General features: G+C 41.3%; 1 protein-coding gene across 1 annotated transcript in view; it reads right to left on the bottom strand.

Annotated features, from left to right (window-relative positions):
* Positions 1-19220, bottom strand: part of LOC146642763 (NACHT, LRR and PYD domains-containing protein 3-like) — a 197216-nt gene that overhangs the window by 25206 nt on the left and 152790 nt on the right. The gene's annotated exons all lie outside the window — the stretch shown is intronic.

The raw sequence follows: 19220 nt of genomic DNA, 5'->3' as shown, positions 1-19220 counted from the left end.
GTCAGTAAGACAAAGGAGCTGATAGTGGACTTCAGCACTAAGCAGGAGAGGAACTACCAGACCCCCGTCATCAACGAGTGCCCAGTGGAGAGAGTGGACAGCTTCAAATACCTCGGAGTTCACATCACGCAGGACCTGTCATGGTCCTGTCACATCAACACCGTGGTGAAAAAGGCCCGACAGCGTCTCTACCACCTCAGACGCTTGAGAGACTTCCAACTGCCCTCCAAGGTGCTCAGGAACTTTTACTCGTGCACCATAGAGAGCATCCTGGCGGGAAACATCTTAACCTGGTTCGGGAACAGCACCATGCAGGACAGACGAGCTCTACAGAGGGTTGTGCGGTCAGCTGAGCGCACCATCCGCTCCGAGCTCCCTGACCTGCACTCAATCTACAGCAGGCGGTGCTGGACCAAGGCCAGGAAGATCGTGAAGGACCTCAGGCATCCCAACAACAGACTGTTCTCTCTGTTGAGGTCAGGAAAGCGATTCCGCTCCCTGAAGACCAACACAGAGAGACTGAGGAGGAGCTTCTTCCCGCAGGCGATACGGTCTCTCAATCACACCACCACACAGTACTGACCCACACATATGGTTCTTACACACACACTGGACTTTCTGGACTTTGGTTTTGCACAACACTGGTCACTATATTCTTCATTTCCGGTTAATACTTGTACAGCTGCTGTTATTGTGTATATATTTATTTATATTTAGATTTCTTCATACATTCTTATATAGTTCTATATTGTGTATTGTGTATTTTGTTGTACAGTTATTTTATTTTCAACTTTAATTTATATATTTATCTTTATCTTATTCTTCCCAGTTAAATTTACCCTTCATTCTAATTTGTGTTGTACAGTTATTTCATTTTTAACCTTAATTTATATTTTATTCCTTCCTAGTTAAATTTACCCTTTTTAATTTTTCATATTTATTTCCTTTCTTATTCATAGCCTTTTCCTTTTTTGTTTTCTTTAGGTCACGAGCAGTTGTCCAAGCATTTCACTACATATCGTACTGTGTATGACTGTGTACGTGACAAATAAAAATTTGAATTTGAATTTGAATTTAGTCTGAAAGTTGGTATGTCAGTTTCTGGTCAAGTTTTTGTTCAACAGGAAACATAAACAGAAGCAGGATTCATACCAGCCTCCACTTGAACAGCAGCCTGCTTAAACTGTCTGCGTGTCTCTAGCTGATCTCTGTCTCCTGCTGATGTCACAACGTCTCCGTTTTATTTGAACACTGGAGGTGAAGATGGCAGATTGTTGGCTAAAATGGATGTCTGTGGCATCCTGCATTTAATGTTCAGCATCTTTGTGAAAAACCCTTTAAAAGTTGTTTAACATGTCCAAAAATCCAAAACTGTTACAGATTACAAAGATGTTGTTTCTATGAGCTCAGGCTGTACTTGCTAGTTCACATTTCGGTAGTAATGTTGATGATGAGGATCATTATTTGTCATTGCTTTAGTTTTTATTCCACTGTTTCAAGGACATGCACTTAGTAGGGACAGCGGACTGGACAGGTCTTCAGTCTGTCTCGCTCTAAGACAGCTGGGTTAGGCTCCAGCGCCCCCGCAACCCTGAAAAGGATCAGCAGAAGTGGATGGATGGAGGGTCAGTTTGTCAACATTAGAAAAACAAACATACTACCTGCCTTAAATGTGAAATGGACGGGCTTTATGTTTGCTCGTTGTTTGCTAAAGAGACTTTTCTGCAGCATTTCTCTCCCGACTTCTTTGTAGCACCTTTCACTGTCACACATTTGATCTTTACAGCAGGGCTGTGCCATATCATATACCATACTATAGAATTTTGACATAGTAGCTATATAATGTTACTCCTACTTTATAGATCTCCATCACCCGATCCTCCGAAAACCTCTTGGAGTTGGCAGCACTCGACTGAGCCATTTTGTGCAGAAGAAGATTAAAATGATGCTTTAAACTCCAGATGTTATCTGAGCTCAGATCCTAAAGCCAGACCTCTGCATCTTCATTCTTGTGGAAAAGCAGAGCAGATGTTGTTTTCAGGAGGATGCTGCTATAATGGCTTTAGTTCCTTGCAGGTAATTATGACGACAGCGGAAGCAGCAGGAACAACAAACAGCCCAAACTAACAGACAAAATATTAATGAAAGTCCAACCCAATCTCCTCCATCCCCGTATCCTCCACTATTTGCATCTTCATCTGTGAAACCTGCAGAGCAGAAACAGTGTGTGGACAAAGTTAGCCGGTATGCAGACATGTTTGCTTTTGTTACAGGAGTTTGAAACACATCTGCAGCTCATTCAGAGGCTTTGGGGCCGTACACACTTCATTTTAAATCAGTACAGCCGATCTCACAGCTGCTGGATGTTTCTTTGAATCATAAGAACATTAAGACAAACAAGATGATCATGAAAATCATATTAATGATTGATTTGGCCTACGTTTGATGCTGAACTGCAGTAGCTCCTGACATTGTGCTTTTATTTCGTCTGGGTTAGTTTGCAGCACTGCTGCACAGTTTACATTAAAGTGCACTTTTGCAGAGCAGACGACCCCCTGCACGACTGATGGGGTGAACCAAGGCCCTGCATCAGACAAAGAAGCATTATTTCAACTGTGAGTCATGCAAAGCAGCTCTAGTAGAGTCCTGTAAATGAACAGACTGGATCCCTGTAACGTACCACCTCAGTGACCAGTGGAAACATTCAAATGTTCAGGTAGTCATCCTAACTGACTTGGGGTTTCTGCCAGTGTGTTACAAGTGAAGCAGCTTGCCTGGTCTACACACTGGGACTCGTTTCTTTAAATCACCATTAATACAGTTTCAGCTGCTGACACATTCACTAGTGGGTAGTAATTAAAGCATGCTGCACCACTCATGAGTGCTATCATTCAGCACTCTCATTCATTTGTCTTAAAGCTGGTAATTAAACTCCCTGATGCCTCACTCTGTCTCACTCTTTTCTGTGTGTGAGAGAAAGAAGATGCAGCTGTGTTTCTAACAGCTGCTCTGGAGGAAGCCCTGCAACTCTAGAATCTCACCTGAGTCTGTGCCTGTGAGCTTGATGGAGTGCCTGAACTCCTTGATGACTCTCTCACCACAGATGCTGTGGTTGGTTGGTTCACTCACTATGTATTAACAGACCTCTCTGCATTGAATCATATCTGTTATTAATCTCTGTCTCGCTTCCACAGCATGTCTTCATCCTGTCTTCCTTCTCTCACCCCAACCGGTCAGCAGATGGCCCCGCCCCTCCCTGAGCCTGGTTCTGCTGGAGGTTTACGTTGAAACCAAGCACACCATTGTTTTTCTTGTGACATTACCAATAAGTTTGATGTGTCACATGGCCCTCTTCCTATTGAAAAAACAAAAGTTGTATCCAAGATGGCCGACTTCTAAATGGCCACCATGGTCACCACCCATCTTGAGGAGTTTGCCCCTCACATATACTAATGTGCCACAAACAGGACTTTAATATCACCAACCATTCCCATGTTATTACGGTGTATCCATATAAATGGCCCACCCTGTACTTACATTATAACCAATCCGCTCCTTTATCCTCACTTAAAATATTTTTACTGAACTATTGTAATATTTGCTGCCATTGCTGCTGTCCTCTTGGCCAACTTACTCTTACAAAAGACATGTTTAATGTTAATGAGATTTTTTTTAACTACATAAATAAAGGTTATATAAAAGTCGCTGCCAAAAACTGATCGCGGCTTCTACCTTGTTACACGAATGTTGTTTGTGGCTCAAGATGACTTTATGTCATCCATGAGGGAAGCATTTGACATATGTTTCACATATTATAGCCCAACAAGTTACTTATAGCAGTTTAAATACGAGCAATCACTTTTTGGCAAATACCAGAAATCAGTTTTTGGCAGACAATCACTTTTTGGCACAACACCGGTGTCTAGCAGGTTTTATATTTTAGAAAGTTTAAAGCTCAGCTTAATAGAAGTAGTGTGGTCGTGAGTTTTGCATAAACAAATTTGTGCAAACCTCAATGAAGTGAAGCAACATTATAAAGAAGAGTGAGCCTAAATGACTCCCCAATGATGTGAGAGACTGATAGTCATACAGAAAACAATGACTTTGAGCTGTTGCTGCTAAACGTGCTTCTACAAGCAACTGAATCTTGGAGTGCACTTTGGTTTGTCTGCTCATAAATTGGTGGTTCATGATGATAAATGAACTTCTGAACTGGTTTAACATCAGTGCAGTGGCTGGTCCATTCCTTGATGTATATGTCAACGTTCAAAATGAGCCATTTAAATCAGCTGTGTTGGATCAAGGACACATCTAAACCCTGCAGGACAGCGGCCCCGAGGCCTGGAGTTCCCACCCTCAGTGCAGTGGAAATAGTCTCGTGCCAGTCTTGGTGCTGCCTTTGAGTCTATATTGCCGAACACTGTGCGCACACATTTCTTTCCTTCCTAAACAAACACACATTTGTAAAGGAAAATTTAAATTGAACTCACAGTTGGCGGTTAATCGTTATATAGTTTAGATGTACACCGAGAGACGCATTTAGTGGGACTTTTACACCGCCACAGATTTTCTTCTTCTTTTTTGTTACATTATTGACATATACTAGATATTTTAACCTAAGCAGCAACAATCATGTCTCTGGTACAGGCACTTTCCACCATGCAGGTTAAGCTAAAATGTGACTTGAAACAAATTCTGGGTTTCCGTTCCATAAAGGTTCATTTCATCTGGTAAGTTAGCCCCTGAGGTAACAGTCTATGTGAACATAACATACTCACTGACTCACACTCAACTTGACTGATAGTGATTTCCTGAATTAGGCAAAGCGCACAGAGGAAATTCATTTGCATATGTTTGTTTTCACAATCACTGAAATCCAAGTTAGGCATGTTTCCCTTTGTTGTTGTTCTTGACACGAGTGCTTCAGTTATTTTCTCATCAGTATGTTAGGACAGAAAGGATTCTGTTGTGGATTTATGATCATCTCACGTGTGTCCATCTTTCAAACTCTTAGATTGTGTAGACATTAATGCAGCTGTCAGACTGTAGGCCAGTTTCTTTGCACTGTAAGCATTGATTGGATGCTACTGTAGCAATCAGTGCTTACACAAAACGTCCCTGCGTAAACCCTCAGACACACAACAAACAGATCAATAGTATCTGAAATTCAGAGTACGGATCTTTTTACACATTTCTCACAGAAAATCACCTAAATCGCTTTCGTGTGAGATGCACATCATGTTTGCCTCATAAAGACTTGCCCTGTATGTATTCATTTCTTTTGACTTTCACGTGGAATTGTCACCTAATATAACAGGTCCATCAGTAAATGGTGTCTATCTTCAGTTTCTGTCTCCTAGACTTTGTCCCTGTCAGGTTACAGCTGAATAGATAGTCATATCATGCAGAGACTGCATCGTACTATAATGCTCGTATGATCGCGTTTGTCATAAGTGGACTGGTCTTGTTGAAACTTTGCATAAACCTTGCCCAGTAAACTGTGAGTGCTAACATTTCTATGGCATATGCAAATACTTTAGACAAATCCCACAGTTGTCTATATTTGTATATTTGACAGTTTAATGAAGCATTTAGAAATCAAAGGTCAGATTAAAATGCTGTATCACAATAGAATGTGATATCACACAATACAATATTTTTAATATCACACACAGCATGAAAGTTTGCTAGTGTATATTATAAAAATATTACAGTATGTTGGTATAACTTTATCCCCTCCTAGTTTTTAAGATACAAATTTTGGCCCACACTGATTTGTGATCATATTCCTCTGTCCACTAAATGAAGATGGAGGCTCTGCTCTTTATTTCTGTGTTTCTCTGGAGAATCCTGGTAACATGATGGCTTTCTGTCTCTAAACACACACGAGCTTAACTCCGAATGAACATGATCAGAGTTCATTGAACCAACTCTGATCAGTCTTTTCTAAGGGTTTCAAGCCTTTCTTGTTCGAGCCTCTCTTTGTTGTTGCTACAGTTATGTGTAATTATTAATAGTATTGCAGATGTTAGCCTCTGCCTGCAGTGTTGATGTGGGTAAAGGCTTTAACCATGGATTAGCGGCAGGTCCCAGCTTGTAAATTGTGGAGCATTAATGCTGTGGATCAGGGAAATTATTTTACTGCTATTGGTAAATAATCATCATTATTACTATTGCATTAATAATATAATCTGCAGCATTGATATTGTATTCAGAGGTTTAAACAGTGTGTGTCTTTCAGAAAGACTAAGTTGCAGAGAGTTTGCAGAAGTGAAAGCAGAGTCTAAGTTATTCTGAGGAGCAGGGTAGACGAGGCTATTTGAATTACTAGGTTATTCAAATTGTCTGTTATACTTTTATATTCTTTTATTAAGCTCTTAGTAGAGGTTCTTAATTAAAACATTTATTCAACATAGTACATATAGTTTCAGTTAGGTTATTACACATAAGGATGAGCCTCTGGTCTGGTAAAAGGTCAGAAGTGCAACGGGTGAATTGAGAGAGCATTTGAGGACGACATAGACACACACACAGTCAGTTAGAGAGAATCATTTATAGGTGGAAGTTTAATCATGTTTTGCTGGGGTTGCAAAAAGAGCAGTTTGTCGCAGAACTGCTGCTGAGGTGTCAAGATGACAAGCGAGCATCCGGCAGTGACAGGATGTACCTGCCATGAAGATAGAAGACAACGTTCTTTTAAACCGTGTTAAAAGTCATTGTGGTTTTGATTTGACGTATGTATATATTCTGTCTGTGACGTATGAAGGGGCGTCATTAATTCAAACCCTGATGCTATAAAAATCTGTGTATGCTTTGATTAAGTCGAAGATCAATCCCTGTCTGCGTACAGAGTGGTCTTCCCACGCGTGTATTCATTAAAATCAATTGTTTGACCAAGATCTTCTGGACCTGGTTGTTTGTACTCTCCTTCCTCAATTATGTGAACCTTAACAATGCCCACTCCAGCTCCTATAACCAAATATAAACAGTTGGGATGAGAGTTAGCTCAAGCCACTACAACAGCCAGCAAGAATGATCTGTTCATGCTAGCATTAACAGTGCCTATACACATAGCGACACACGGGGGAGGGGCCTAACTAATAACCAAGATGACTACAGGCTTGGAGGTGCTAAAAGTCAGATATACCAGGAGCAGTTTGGGCTTTAGAACAAATTTTGTGTAATTATAACAATATGTAATTTAGGACCTGGTTACATATGATGCTGCTGATTTTTTAAATCTAATTTTTACGTTGCATTAATTTCTTTTTGTCAGACAGGGAATCAAACAAGTTCTGTTTTCTCGAATGAATCCCACTGTTATTTGTTTGTCCTACCAACAGGGATGTTTACATGGTATTCATGACTGCTGCACCTGATGACTTTCACAGCTTGAGGACTGCAAACATTTCCCAACAAGACATGAGTGGTGGGGTGATCGTTGGTATTCCTGATCAGGTGAGGATCTGTTCCCATCAAACCACCAAAACCAGTTGTTCAGAATGTTTACAGGATGAAGAATCCCCAGTTATTCTTTGTGGTTGGAATGTGCCTACATATGGCTGTGTGGGATTCTGGCTTACTTTAGGGTCAGAGCAGTTGGTATGTGGAGCAAATACTGACACAGTCAGAGTGGGCAAACCAGCAATAGGCTTGTTGTCATACCTGGAAGTCTGAAAGCTCCCGATGCTGGATGGTCTTTCTAGTTTTTAATGACAGGTCGTCTAACAAAGCTTCCATGAGGTGCTATAATGGAGACTGTCCTTTTCAAGGAGTTTCTCATGTCTTATCCTACTTTTTTCTTTTTTTTAATTAACAGGAGTGAGAATTTGAAATCCTCTATATTGACATGATTACATTTCTTCTATTAAATGAGAAGTACATTTTGAACACAGTATAGTGAACACAATATCCAAGAAGCTAAATCTGGTGAAATGGTTTCTTTAGCTGTCAGCTTGAAAGGCTGATTGGGGTATTTTTGTCACCTTGCATGCGGGTGGCATGGACACCCGACTTTTGTGTGCATTTATCAAAAAGCTTGGATGATTTTGAAGATCAGTGGCATTCAACTCATGATCAGCGTTCAAGTTTTCTTAAAATCTTGTAACATGATAACTGGAAAGAAGACAGCTAGGATTTTCAAACTGATCCATAGATGGATCTACTATGAAGCTGAGGGACAGCACTGCTTAAAAGATCCTTTTTAAATGACTCCAGCTGTCTGATTTAATGAGACCACGTGTGCTCAAGTTTCCTGCTCTGACTCGGCCTCAGAATGTCTAGAGGCAGAAATCAAGCACACTCAAAGGAAATAAGCGTATCAGTGGGCATGTGCTCAGCACGCAGAGTGGGAGTGACTAAAGGTGCCACTGCAGAGCATCGCAGTTGTTTCGTGTGATTAAGTTGTGTGTTTATGAACCTGTGAGTGTTAGTCCTTTTGGCAGGATGACTCGCATGAAGCTGTTATAATTGTTTGTGCATGTTAAAGTTATGCCTCAGTTCTTTGATACCATGTTGGTAGGATTATTTGGCACTAAGTTAATAGCAGTGGCTGTAATCTCCCGCAGTCATTACATCCAGCGGTATTACAAATAAAGGACTTTTCTATTGTTTAGTTTAACTGTGGCTAGCTTGCCATGTCCGTGCCTTATGATTGGCAATTTGTATGACGTGCTATTTAGGCAATATATGATCTATAGTGACCCCTTGTGGATATTGTGAGATATTGCTGTGTTGAGTACATTATGTTTTCAATTGTTTTTCTAGTTATTTGTGACTCTACTAATGATAAAATTGCCTGTTTCTGTTTCCAGAAAACCATTGCTCATAGTCCCACATACTATACAATGATAAGTTCAAGTATGGCTGTGAAGGAAACTGTTTCCAGGGCCTACTCCGTGGATCGGCTTCCTCCGAGGCGTGGACGTCTATCAGCAGAGAATGTACCTTCACCTATCAGCAGAGAATGTCCCTTAGTCTGTAACACAGTCAAATATATTCTCAAGTAATATTCAAGCATGCCATTCAGCGTGTTAGTACGAGCTCGGGAGCAGCTTGGGAGAACAAGAAAACAGAGACTGCTTCAGATTGTCTTCCCAAAGTGACTCAACTTTATTCACAAGTACAACAGTTTATATAGAGGGTAAAATTCATGAGACAGCAGATTATCAGTTTAAACCAGTACAGACCAAGATAAGGCAGTGTCTTCCTGCCCTTGGGTGAAGAAGCATCCTTTGTGTAGTTTATTAGTTCAGCTACAATTGTGATTATCTCAGCGACATATTTTCAAGGCACAAAACGAAGAGTTCTTTCATTAGTGAAATCTGAAACAAACCATTTGGCCTTCAAGAGGCGTCTAAAAGATTAAGAAACTAATGTAGCTGAGGGAGTGATCTCTGTGGTATTTCAACCTTGTACCAGCCTGTGATTCTCACACATCAATTCTTGGGTCAAAGAGAAAAATAACTAAAACAAAAGGGGCCTTATTGAATGACAGAGTTTTCCTGTATAATGTCACTATAAAACAATATCCAGTAAATGCTACCATGGTACTAAAATACCTAACAGTTCCCCTCTTTTATTATTTTTAAAAATAATAACTCAAATAGAAAGGAAAAATCACAAATGTAATAACATAATATAAAAAGCAAATCATAAAATGTAATAGTTCACAACCTAATGTTCAATATACACATCAGGAACATCATTGGTAACATCTGGCACATCCTCAGGATCAATTTGTGCTAATTGCAAATACATTGAAGTAGCTGTACTAGTAGCTATATGGGTTATCATTGAAAATGTGGCTTGCAGAAATGTGAACAGGGTTGCACTTTACAATACGAAATAGTAAATAAAAATCCTAAGGTTAATGCAGTAGATATGATTAATAACCTAAATATATAAAAAAGACAGTTCTTTAGTCGTCTCCTGGCCTGGTCCCAGGTTCGAGAGACACCGTATAAGCGTCGTGTGATGACAATGGGCATTTCATTTTCTCCATTATCAGGATGAAACGAGTCTATCTTTATCAGGTTAGACATTGTGTGGTACTCTAGGCTTTCTGTTCCTGCTGGATGTTCGAGTACCTTGTTGTTGTTCAGGCGGGGGATCAAAGGGCTTTCTGAGTCTTGGCTCTTTCCGGCGTTGTGTGTTAATCAGTGATTGTGTGTGTGTAGGTGGATTGGATCCGGGCGCTGGCTCGCCTGAGTCGTCATCTGTAGGTGTATTGAATCCGGGCGCTGGCTCGCCGGAGACGTCATCTACTTGATCCGACGCCTTAGGTGGTTTGGTGGGGCTGGTCTTAACCCTGCTGGCATGAATCCACTGAGGTTGTCCGTCTGTTAGGATGCTGGTTCTCGTCACTGCAAGTACAGTCTGGGGGCTGGAACACGCGGCCTCCCCGAGTGCCCTTGGTTTTAGCGACTTTACCAACACCGCATCTCCTGGTTTCCACGGATGGGTTGGATCTATGGAAGGGAGAGGCTGAGAGAGACAAACTTTCTGATAGTTATTATTCAGTGTTTCTACCAGGTTATGAACATAGTCAGACAATGCAGTGTCTATGTCCCCTTCCAATAGCGGTGCCCCTCTGGAGGCTGACCATGGTGTTGGAAACGGTCTTCCCATGATTATTTCAAATGGAGATAATTTGGTTGCTGCGGATGGAGTCATTCTAATCTCGCAGAGGATTTGAGGAAGTAGTTTGATCCAGGTCATTCCTGTTTCTATCATTGCTTTAGTCAGGCGATTTTTTATGGTCCTATTCATTCTTTCTACAACTCCTGAACTCTGAGGATGGTATGGCACATGATATTTCCAGTCTATTGCTAGAGTTTTAGCACACTTTTGAATTACTTCTGATGTGAATGAAGGTCCTCTATCACTGTTAATTTGGTGAGGTATTCCAAATCTGGGTATTATTTCATTGCACAACTTTTGACAGACTACTTCTGCAGTTTCTTTTGATGTTGGGTAAGCTTCTACCCATTTACTAAATTGGTCCACTATTACCAGTAAGTACTTGATGCTTCCTTGTGCTGGCATATGTGTAAAATCAATTTGTAATGTATGAAATGGGAAATCTGGTTGTGGTAAATGCTGATGTTTTGCTTTTGGTTTTCCTACATTAGTTCGTGCACATGTTAGACAGGTTGCTAATATGCGTTTTACTGCGTGTGATGTTTTCTTGATTACAAATCTTGATTTTATTGCTCCTATTACCCCTCTTTGTCCGACATGACTCACACCGTGAAAATGGCGGACAAGGATTGGCAGTAGTGAAGATGGGAGGGCAATCAAACCCTTAAGGTTTTTGTATAAGCCGTCTCTGTTATCTAAGGTACAATCATTACTTTCCCAGTAAGTGTAATCTAAGGCAGAGGCTTGCTCTTGTATGAATTTTAGGTCAACATTTGTTTCTAAATAGTCTGGGAGCGTGACAAGTGGCAGCTGTAAAGGCAAAGATAATACTTCCCTTCTGGGTGGTTGCTGTGAGGCAGCAGCTGCTTTCGCGGTTACGTCTGCAAGAGCATTTCCCACTGCTTCGTCTGTGTCAGCCGTGCTGTGCCCCTTCGTTTTAACAACTGCAATTGCCGATGGCAGCTGTATAGCCTGCAAAAGTCTTTGAACAAGATCAGAATTAGCGATCGATTTTCCATCAGCAGATCTAAATCCTCTTTGTCTCCACAATGTGCCAAAGTCATGCACCACACCGAATGCATAACGGCTATCAGTGTAAATTGTTACCCGCTTATCCACATGTAACTCACAGGCGCGTATTAAAGCCATGAGCTCTGCTTTTTGTGCTGAGTGAAATGGTAATGAGTGAGCCTCTAGTATGATGTCAGGCAATGTCACCACCGAATAGCCACAAAGAAATAAGTTGTCATTTGGTTTTGAACAGGACCCGTCCACATAAACAATGACTGAGTCTGGGATTGGTGTCTGCTCTAAGTCTGGGCGTGGTGCTGTGGATTCCTGTATACGTGTCATACAATCATGATCGTCAGGGTCGTCTGAACCATCCTGTCGGTCAGAGGAACACAGCATACGAATGAGTAAGTGTGCTGGCGAATTGGGTGTGCTGCTTGCTTTTATAGTGAGATTTGCTGTTGAAGTCAGTGTAGCTTCATAACCTGAGCGACGTTGTGCGGTCATGTGTTGTGTAGTTATGTTTGCTAGAATGGTCGTGACCTGGTGATTGGTGTGTAGAATAGTGTCATGTGAGAGTGTGAGCTTCTCGCAGTCCCTTATCATGATAGAGCAAGCTGCTACTGCTCTCAGGCAGGCCGGCATCCCCTGAACTACTGCTGGCAGCACCTTTGAGTAGAAGGCTACTGGACGGTAGCCACAGCCATGCTCTTGGGCCAATACACCTGCGCAGGTTGTGCTGTTCTCTGTGACGTACAGGTGGAACGGTAAGTGGTAGTCAGGCAGACCCAAACAAGGGGCGGAGGTCAGCGCTCCCTGTAATGCATTGAAAGAGGCAGTCATTTCTGTGGACCACAGTATTCGAGGAGGCTTGTCTTTTTTGCAGCATTCACGCAGAATGTGGTCATGAAAAGAACAGTCTGGTATCCACTGTCTGCAATAGTTCACCATGCCTAGGAAGGACAGCATTTCCTTCTGTGTAGTGGGCTTAGGGACAGAGGTCACAGCTTTGACCCTGTCTGCAGTCATGGAACGTTGTCCGTGAGACAGTGTAAATCCCAAATATTGAACAGAAGTCTGACAGTACTGCATTTTCTTTGCTGATGCTTTGTGGCCAGTCTGTTGGAGGTGCTGGAGTAGCATGTGTGTGGCAGTTTGACATAGTTTTTCACTTTCAGCACAGAGGAGGAGATCATCTACATACTGGATCAGAGTACAGCCCTCTGGAGGAATGAAGCCGTCCAGGGTAGCACGTACCACCATTGAGAAAGCCGCAGGGCTGTCTACCATGCCTTGGGGTAAGCGAGTCCATGTGTACTGCTTATCTCTATGTGTAAAAGCAAATATCGGCTGTGTGTCCTCATGCACAGGTACTGAGAAAAAGGCGGAGCACAAATCCACCACAGTAAAATGTGTGGCTGTTGCTGGAATAGATGTCAGTATGCTGGGAACATCTGGGACAAGAGGAGGTAGAGGCATAATGACTGCATTAATTTGCCTTAAGTCTTGTGTGAAACGCCATACGCCAGGTTTGTTAGGCTTTGGCACAGGATTGACAGGAGTGTTATATGGAGATACTGTGGGCTTTATTACTCCAGCTGTCAATAAATCTCCTATGATGATGTCTAAGGCTGCGGCTTTTTCAGCGGAAATGGGATATTGCTTGACATATACCGGCTTGTTGTTTTTCAGCTGAGCATGATAAGGTGTACAGTCAATAAATCCTACATCATTCTCACCTCTTGACCATAATGTCATGTTTTGATATTCAGCTGGCAATGTGACAGCAGAGATAGTACAGTGTATGGGGTAGGTTAGATCTGTGTGTCGACATGGTGCAGTAATGTCATAGCCTATGTCTGAGTTATGTGACAAAACCACTGTTTGGCCTTCACTGGTGTGAGCAGTTATCATGTTGTTGAACAGTGTGAGAGAAACAAATATGTGGCTTCCAGGCATGGGGTTACCTGGTAACGGTGTTTGCACATGTTTTTGACACAGAGTGTGACGTGGGATACCAGTCAGATGGATATTGAGTTCATTCTCCGCTGAGGCGTCCAGCTGACACAGAGGCTGTTCCTTCTCCATGGTGTCGGTGCATAGGGCAGAGAAAACATAGCTGTTATCAGTATCTGCAAACATTTCACCCTTTGTGTTAAATGAAATACACAAGTTCATTTTTGCCATTAAATCTCTGCCTAATAGATTCACAGGCGAGTTTGGAATAATTATGAATGGATGATATGTAATTTCATCTGGTTTTGGGCCCCAGCGTGTTTTTAGAGAATGAGTTTTGGGGCATTGCACTAGAGTTCCGTTTATTCCCATGGTGTTGATGCACACAGAGGAAACAGGCCCACTATAGAATTTTCCAGACAGTGAACTTTTAGTGGCTCCACTGTCAACTAAAAAGGAATAAGTCTTTTCACCTATCTCTATATCTAACATGGGCAAGCTTTCTGTGTTACGGGACAATTGCAAATGCAGCATCGTGTGTAGTGCTTCACACTGTCCCTCATCATCACCTGGGCCTCCCTATGGTTGGTCCAGTCTTTCGTTATCATATGGGTGGGGATTAAAATGTGGATTATAAGGTTGCTGCCTAAGTGCAAAGGGGCCATTATTTTGATGTGATTCCTGTCTGCGTTGCCAGTTACCTTGTCTGTAAGAGCTCTGCTGACGCCTAGTGGCAGGAGCTGGTCCTGTGTTTTGTGGTTGAGACCTATGTGCTGCTGATTTGCATTCCCTCCTCCAGTGTCCTATTTTTCCACAATAAAAACATACGTCTCCACTCCTATCTCTCCTTCTGAAATCTCCCTGCTGCGCTTGTTGAGGGGACGGGGCCCCTGCATACATCATTTTTTCACTTTCCTCTGAGCCTTCAACATCAAAATTCAACATCATCTTAACAGTTTTAGCCTTCGTGCTGTTGGGGAAAAGATCTGCACCAGCTTTTGTTTTGACAAGTGTGATAAAGTTCTTTATTTTCATGTCATAGAGATTATCAGTGGCAGTCAGCTTCAATAGTTGTGAACATTCTGGATGAATATTGTTTAAGAATGTTGTTATGAAAATCTGATCATTTCCTCCTTCAGGCATGCATGCCTCATTAGTCCAGCAGTGTGTGAAACGTTTCATAAACACTAGAATGGATTCATCTGGCTTTTGCTTACACATGGTTACTGCATTTAAATCAATTTTATCTCTAGACATTGTGAGCAGAAATTTCTTTAGATTTTGAAAAAAGGCTGTGATTTTGTCATCGTTTATCCACAAAAACGAGGTGGTGTTGGCTGCTTGGTCATTTTTAGGGTCTAGTTCCTCTACTTCTTCAATAAGCTGAGATTCAGTCACACCTGGAATTCGTTGACATAATATATATCTATAGTCAGGCCCACCCAAGTGGTGGTATCTGGTACTTCTCTGTAATGCAGAAACAAAGGCTGTAGGATTTTGTAGAGGATCGGGAAGTTCTTTAATGGTTGCTGCTAACTCTGAAATTTTAGGGGGTTGAATGCAACACATGTCCCCTATTATCATGAACGGGAGGGAGGTGCTGACGTCATTAAATTGTGATCCCTGCTTTTCTTTATAACGGGTGTTTTTGTGGGGGCCCTCTTGAGTTTTTTCCTCTTTTTTCTGCTTTAAGTAGTTCCTTATTAAATTTCTGGTGTTAGTTATTGCTTTTGGCACAGTCAAACCATTCGCTACTCTAGTGTGGCGCTGAACATGATTATCTATGACGGAAACGGCTTGCTGCAGTTCAGCTTCCGTACGTTCAGTTAAAGGATCTTTCATGATTTCCTCACACTCTGTCATTAACTGTTTTGTTTGCTTTTTATGTTCCTGTAACTCTCTTTCTCGTTCAGTGTATTCTCGTTCCTGTCTTTGATCTAGGTTAAACCAGTCATCTTCTTCTGATTTAGGTGTCATTTCAGTGCCTTCCTCACTCCTTTGGGATTTTGCTGTTATATCAGGATATACGCGCTGGTGACGTGCAGCCGCCGCAGCAGCTATTAATTCTGTTTTTTCATCATAAGGCGGCGGAGCCGTAGGTTGAACGGATGGGCATATAAGGCTAGTTTTTTCTGCAGTGGATTTACTAGAGCCTACACTGGCTTGATTTAAAACATTTACGTCTGGCTCGGGTCCTTTTTTCCATAGTGGTAGCATGCGATTGATCACATCACGACATTCTATCATATATTTTTTACAGGACTTTTTAATCAGCCTACTTTCCTTATCACAAATAGTATTTAACATTTCTACTGACCTGTTTTCTGGCGATAATCGTTCGGGATAGGGCTCCGGAAATACACTAGGATGCATTAAAGTTATAGTTCTTAAGTTCGAGACGAAATCAGTCACGTAAGCACTTCCGCATGTTCTGGATACGTAATCATGGAAGTCTTCATTGATTCGCGAGCGTGGGTTAAACGTAACCGGAAGTGGGAGTCGTACTGAGCCGCTATTTGTGATTTTATATTTTATTTTTTTCGGTTTTACAGTTAATTTTGATTTTTTATCGGACCCGTCTAAGGTCTTTGAATTATTCTGACCCATGGTCAGTGATTTCCAGAGGGGTTTAGACGCTTTGAAGGATTTAAGTTAGTTTTTATTTTTGCTGTGGCACACCTGAGGTTACTTGATTTTTTGCTAGCAATTTTATCTTTTTAGTGAGCAACTTCTCACTTTTTAACGAGCAACTTCTCGTTTTATGACCCCAGGCAACTTCCTGTGTCCTTTCTGCTGGTGAGCAACTTCTTAGTTTATGACAGCAGGCAACTTCCTGTGTCCTTTCTGCTTTTATTTACAAAACAACAGGCAACTTCCTGTGTTTCTATGTGGGCCACTAAAGAAGGCTCCTCAGCGTATCCCACTTGTTACTATGTGGGCCACTGAAGAAGGCCTCGTCAGCGTATCCCGTTTCTATGTGGATCACTGAGAAAGGCATAACACAGTCTTATAAAATAAAAGACGAGTGCCTACCTTCGTCAGGATCCCACTTCTGACACCAAAATTGAAGGAAACTGTTTCCAGGGCCTACTCCGTGGATCGGCTTCCTCCGAGGCGTGGACGTCTATCAGCAGAGAATGTACCTTCACCTATCAGCAGAGAATGTCCCTTAGTCTGTAACACAGTCAAATATATTCTCAAGTAATATTCAAGCATGCCATTCAGCGTGTTAGTACGAGCTCGGGAGCAGCTTGGGAGAACAAGAAAACAGAGACTGCTTTAGATTGTCTTCCCAAAGTGACTCAACTTTATTCACAAATACAACAGTTTATATAGAGGGTAAAATTCATGAGACAGCAGATTATCAGTTTAAACCAGTACAGACCAAGATAAGGCAGTGTCTTCCTGCCCTTGGGTGAAGAAGCATCCTTTGTGTAGTTTATTAGTTCAGCTACAATTGTGATTATCTCAGCGACATATTTTCAAGGCACAAAACGAAGAGTTCTTTCATTAGTGAAATCTGAAACAAACCATTTGGCCTTCAAGAGGCGTCTAAAAGATTAAGAAACTAATGTAGCTGAGGGAGTGATCTCTGTGGTATTTCAACCTTGTACCAGCCTGTGATTCTCACACATCAATTCTTGGGTCAAAGAGAAAAATAACTAAAACAAAAGGGGCCTTATTGAATGACAGAGTTTTCCTGTATAATGTCATTATAAAACAATATCCAGTAAATGCTACCATGGTACTAAAATACCTAACAGGCTGTACCTAATTTGGATTAAGCCTGGCAAGCACTTTGATGTAAACATTTCTTCTGTGGGACTTAAAGACAGTTAACCCAACTCCTGGACTGCTGCAGTCTTCCTGACAGAAAGCTTAGGCCAGGCTTGTATGCCCAGTATATATATTCTATAACGTGTGTAACTACTTCGTTTAGTTGTTTTTGTTTGGATTTAGTTTTGTTTTTTTTTTCTTTTCAGTGTATTTCAGTGTCAGTAATTTGTGTAGTGCTCACTCACATTTTCAACTGGAAAAGACCTGCAATAGAAACGTATTTAGGAGCAAACAAGTGAATGAAAAGTTTGACATCATTAAGGCCAAACAGCACCTAGTTTTCAACAAAAACACATAACATAAGAGCAGCAGTGACGATGCAGCTGACACACATGAACCCATTTAAACTGGTCCCAGTGTTTTTAGCCTAACTTGAGTCTTGAACCATTGGGGCAAATGAGAAATTCCAGCAGTTCTTGAAAGCAGCAACTCTGTGCTTTTTTGTGATGTTCGGGACATTATGGTAACTCGAGGCAGAACACCATCCAAATCTTGGTAAATAACACATGAAAGAACAAAAGAAACAAACATGGTAAAAAGAAGCCAAACGTGTGATAACATTGTTCCATCACGCTCACTCACTATTCTCTCAACCTTTGCCTTCACGGGGCTGCTGCAACAATGTACCTGGGATTACCGTAATGATGCAAATATTAATGAAAAGTGCAGAGTTGCTGCTCTCAGGAATCATTGGACTTCTTTTAATTGAGGAAATGGATCAGGAGTTACGGTAGTTACAGATGTTTAATACAACCCTAGAAAAGAGCTTTCTGTAGTGCTGTGTGATACGGAAAGATGTTTTATGTATCCGATACAAGTAAATACAGGGCTGATATGATCTCTACTTTTTAATGTGGATGATGCATCATCAAAATGCCAAATTGTTTACATTTTCATGACCTTTACGTTGTTTTTTAGGGGGCTTCATCCTAATGATTATTAATGAGTTAAAACCGAGGACAGAAATAATAAAAGGATTTAGTTTGTAGCCCATAGTTTAAAAACAGTAATCACACATTATCCCTTTCTTTAACAGCAACACAAAAGGATCATTATATTCCATTAAATCTGAGCCATATTATATTCAGTATATTTATTTTAATTTCAGTAAATGTTTTTATTTAAATGACATGTTTCAGTGAGATAAATGTGTTATTTCAAGGTCGTTGCATCATTTTTACTTTTTGAGTTGGCTAAAATAAGAATTAGCCAGTTGCACTTTAAAGTAATATAACCAACATATCGCCACAGTTATCTACCTGGATATTCTTCAGAGCATGCTTTCTTGCATGTGACAACAAGAGACCTCTCGGTTGTCTGGTGGAGCATTTAGCGCCTCGCTACATGTTTCCAAATCGGCATTTCTTCTCAGTGAAAGCTGTCCTAGAGAAGTAAAGCAAGTTTGTAAGTTTCTCTCTCAATGTTTGTAACGCATTCCCACGTTAAGCTTAACAACCGATATATGGAGCGACTGCCGCGTCTCCTCTCCCCCTCCCTCTCCTGCTGCTACTTCAATCATGAAACTAATCAATGATCAGCTGATCGCAAGTTCCGTCTCTCTTGTTTGTTTCCCACTTTGCGCCAGAAAGAGGAAACCAGCAGATAAACCACAGCAGCACGTTTAAGCTTGATAAGCTGTTGTTAGAATTTATTTAATATTACTTTAATGCCTAATGCTATAAGTAGCTGACAGCTGGTAACTGTGCAGGGGCGGGTCTAGCACGGTTTTGCCAGGGGGCCAGCTGGGGCATTAACAGGGAAAAGGGGGGCACAAA

The sequence above is a fragment of the Rhamphochromis longiceps genome, linkage group LG23 (assembly GCF_057381845.1).
Source record: "Rhamphochromis longiceps isolate RC_006_pf linkage group LG23, R_longiceps_female_GT1.1, whole genome shotgun sequence".
NCBI lineage: Eukaryota > Metazoa > Chordata > Actinopteri > Cichliformes > Cichlidae > Rhamphochromis > Rhamphochromis longiceps.
Note: the sequence above shows the minus strand (reverse complement) of the source record. Positions and strands in the feature narration are given on the sequence as shown.